The sequence below is a fragment of the Lathamus discolor genome, chromosome 5, assembly GCF_037157495.1.
Source record: "Lathamus discolor isolate bLatDis1 chromosome 5, bLatDis1.hap1, whole genome shotgun sequence".
In the NCBI taxonomy this organism is placed as follows: domain Eukaryota; kingdom Metazoa; phylum Chordata; class Aves; order Psittaciformes; family Psittacidae; genus Lathamus; species Lathamus discolor.
Window position 1 is genome coordinate 62796006 of NC_088888.1, and position 4643 is coordinate 62800648.

Sequence of the window (4643 nt, forward strand, 5' to 3'; positions counted from 1 at the left end):
ACAAAGATAATTAAAAGCAATCAGGAAGGTGGTAGATGAGATAGATACTGAAGCAGCAATAACTTAAAGACAGAAACAGAATGAACCCAACAAGGGAAATCAAAGATGTCTGGTGTCCTTATAACAAATGATATATTATAACAGCAATAGCCAAGGTTTGGACTAACTAGGTCATATATTAAAAACCCATATGGCATGATGATCCACTATGAAAAACACATATAGCTGTGGTTTATTGCTGTGGTTTCTACACCAGCAAGATTTTAACTGACTTTATGTCTTCCATCATGTTCACTACAAGTGTTTCTAACAATCGCCTATTAGTCATTATTTTGGCATTATGACACTTGATTAAGAAAGCAGCCCAGTACAGCTGAAGTAATGTAATTTAATAATATGTCCTACTCGTTTGTTTTAGGATGGGTATTTCTGTCTGCCTGTTAAACGCCAGCATACCTCATATTGGACATTTGGAAAATTTGACCGATTGGCCAGTGTCAAGTCCAAACTCAAAGTAGTATCAGATGTCTTATTGTTCTGGGGCAGTGTGGCAGCAAATACACTGATTAAGTTATAAAGAAGTAATTTTCTTCTACTTTCATGGGTGCTAGTGGGATATGTGTAAGAAGGTTGGACAAGAAAATTCACATTCCCACATCATGTGAAGAAGCAAGCTGCATTGGTATTTATGAGCATGTGCCTATCCTTCATACAGAAAGTTCATGGTGCTCTAGGGATGAAACCAAGCAAAGTTTACAGATCAGCAACTTGTCAGCCCCAACCTTCAGCTGAAATTAAATGCAGATAAAACAAATAGAATGTTTTAAGGAAATGGAAATACCAAGTGCTGGAATTTCCTGGCTATATACAGCTGGATTTATTTCAGGCTCTGTGGACATGGAAAAAAATATGAGCTCATACTCCACATATGGGAAATGTGATGTTGGTAAGGGAAGAAAACAGAGTTATAGTCCTTATTCTATGGCAACTGCATGATTATCCAGGCTAAATACTCCACACAAGAATAGCTGTCCAGTCACAGCTTGGAGGATGCATGGGCAAAACTGTATACCCAACAAGTAATACAGATGCAGCTTTCTGGGAATGCTGCAAGGGAGGGAGAAAATTCAGCCATGTGGAAACAAGCTGTGCTATGACCCTTGCCCTGGCTGTGTGTAGTTTTCTAATATAGAAGTAGATTATCTGACTTACTGATTCTAGTATGTAAAGAGGGGTGATCTTAAATTACAGCAGGGATGAAATGCTAAAACAGGAAAATATCAGGTCCACAGGGTCTGTGACTGCAGTAAGGCGTTGTCAGAGAGAGGATTAGAGCAGCAACTGCTGGAAGTGGTAAGTCTGAAGGGACTAAATTCCTCGTATCTCATATTCAGAACCCAAAATCAGTGGATGCTTTTTGCTTTAACCTCTGTGTGTGTGGTTCCTACATCTGCAAAACACATGGTCATCTCACAGGGTATGCCTACCATAGCCTCTTAGTTCTGATCTGCAGTGTGGTTTTGAAGCAAATCTCCTCTTCACCTTCATTCACCATGCTTCAGTTTTCATTCCTGAGCCCTTCTGTGGTACGGAGGTTGGATTTCTTTGGGTATGATTAAACTGGATGTTGTTCTGCAGGTGCCTATTGCACTCCAATGGTTCATGGGTATTCAAAATATGCTGCAAGGATGCTGCAAAACACCCTCAGTGTGAGCATCAGGCCCTTGGCACCCCCTCTTCTAAGCAGCAGAGGCAGTCCTGCTGGGCCTTGCCACTTATTAACACAGATTTCTGCAGAAATGGTGCTACAAAGTTCTCAGTTGCAGCAGTGCTGAGCAAGAGAAAACTGCCTGGGAGGAAATTAACCAATTTTCCTTCAGAGCAAAGTTTGTACGATGCAGAGTAAAAGCATCACATGCCAGACATGAGAAGGAAAATAAGTATTGCATAGCTGTTCCTTAAATGGGCAACTTACACTTTCTATGCACTGACCGAAGTGGGTGTCTTGGAGAGAAATCATATACATTCGTGTAACTAAATACTGTCTTGACGCATACATTGATGAGGTCAAATTAAAGTTGCACAGACCACCTTAATTCTGGCATTTCCTAAGCCTCAAGTGTTTGACTTTACAACCTGAATAATGTTCTTTTAACATAGTTTTTGTATGTGTAATAAATTATATGCCCTTCTCACTTTCAGTGCTCTTCTCACCAGTAATGCTCCTGGACTCTGGTCCTTTGTTATGAAAACAAATACTGGAAATTATTGCTGTTGTTATTGAAACCAGATGTACTGCACTCTCTGTCATTTATCTGTATAGTGTCAAACTCTGGCACATCCAATTTCAGGGTAATGATAGAATAAAAATGAGCAATATAACTGATAGTGAAATATAAGTGCTGTAAAGACCTTAGAAGCTGTTTCTTTTCAGGAAAGTTTATAATTTTCATTTCATAAGCAAACTTTTACACAAATGACTGAGCAAAAATGACAAAACCACGTATTTGCATCTGTATAGAGTAATAAAAAGTAACAGAGGGTCAAGATGAAAGGTTCTGGGCCTGGCTCTATGAGGCATTAAATGTGCCCTAAAGAATGAGGTCTCTTGTACCTCATAGGGAAAAAAGTGCTGTTGGCAAACACAAAATGATAAATGTAAAGCAGACACCTCACCCTTGTTTCACTCTACCTCAGATCTCAGACAAAAGTCATCCTGAAGGACAGCATTTCTCCCCAGCTACTGCCAAGGGTGGGCATGTTTCAGCTTTAAATGTCTAACTTTCGGACATCAAGTATTAGGTGAGAAATATCCCACCACTCCACTGCAGAGAAGCAAGTTGTTTGACTGCAATAGAAAGTGCTAAGTGGGTGAAGAAAATGTGCAGGGAAAAAGTCCAGTGCATGTCAAACAGGACCTAGGATCATGCAGAGACAGAAGTCTTCTCCAGTGTTTTCTTGGATGGAGGATACCAAAACATAGGGCACGGATCTCTGCAGAAAGCACAGAACTGATATAGCATAACTAATGAAATGAGAATGCTCAGCAATGCTGAGTAAGTCAGATTAAATACACTACTTGAATAAATAAAAATGAGACAACCATTAACAAAGCCTTACAGTAATATTACAGCTCTATATTTAAATACTAAAAAACCAGGAAACCCTAGAACTAAACAGCATACACTGACATCAATTTATTCCTTTTATTAATGCATTTTAGTATGAACTTTGAATGCATGATCACCTTGCAATATTCCTACAGGATTCCTTGATGGACATGATGATCTTCAAGATCTTTTCCAACCTAGCTGATTCTATTCTATGATTCTGAGAATGAATCAGGACTGTGCTGTTAATTAGGCTTAAAGGCTTAAATCTCTAAAGGTTGGATCTTTAGTATGCGAGGACTCACAGCTGTAACTGCAGTCAAGGAATGTCTGTCATGATCATGAAAAGATAAGGACTCTGTAAAGTAGTCCATGGGCTTCTCAGATTGTATGACTAGTCCTATACAGTTTGAGCATTAACTTTCATGTCACTTATGTAGCTCTCACAAGCCTGGATAGCAGTATGCTTTCATCTCAGAGAGCTGTCAAGAAAATCAATTTATTAGCAGTTCTATCTCCCTTTTACACTGTAGTAAGAACGGTGAAGTAAAATGAACTGAAAGATTAAACAGTCATGGAAGACGTGGAAAGGTAGATGCAGAGTAATATTATTCCATGCTCTGTGTGAAGAGGAAAAAAAATAAAATGTAAGTTTAACACTTCTCTTACATTGGCATTTTGCAGTGTAACTGTCTGTACTATTCCCAGGCTTATGCAAAGCAACCTCATATGTTGAAATTTTTTCAGTCTAAATAGACAATATGCATAGTAAAGGCTGACCAAAGCATTTTATTTATGGATAAGCATCTTTTCTGCTAATGTATGTTAACCATTGCTATTAAATTACTCGCAATTTCATTATTCTTGAACACCTACTCATTATTTTTACAGTCTCTGCTGGTTTTGGCCAGGGCACTGCCAATCAGCATAATACAAAAATTAAGTTCATCCACTGACTGGTCTCCCACTTTATGCCAAGGCAACAGTTTTCAATGCCTGCCTCACAGTACTTGCCTTATTTTATCAGCCTTCTATCTTGTTCAGGAGAGCAAGGGCCATCTATTGATTGACTGATTAAAATTCCATCCTCCTGGCATTCCTTAGATTTCTTGCAGGAAAGATCAGACACCCCCCTCCTCAGAAACCAATTTGGAATTTTAACAAGACTTCAGAGAGCGATGAGCTCAAAACAGCATGGACTTTTATCGGAAAGCTAATCCCTGAATACTTCTGACAGCTGTAAGTGGAGTCAACATCTGAAACAGGGAAGAATAACCAGTTATTTATTGAAGAAAAATGCAATCTTTGTGGCCATTTCAAAAGCATTTTAGTGTAACCCAAAATGTCCAGCTGTGGAAAAGTTTGAAAGGAAAAAAGAAAAAAAAAAAAGCTTTTTGAGTACAGCTATGACAAAATGTGCCCTGTTAGTTTATAGAGGTTTTTATTATATTGTTATTAATCAGATTTATTCTGCATACATATGGCCTCAAGTCACAGTATAGGGGGAACCCATGTAATAAAACACAGTGATTT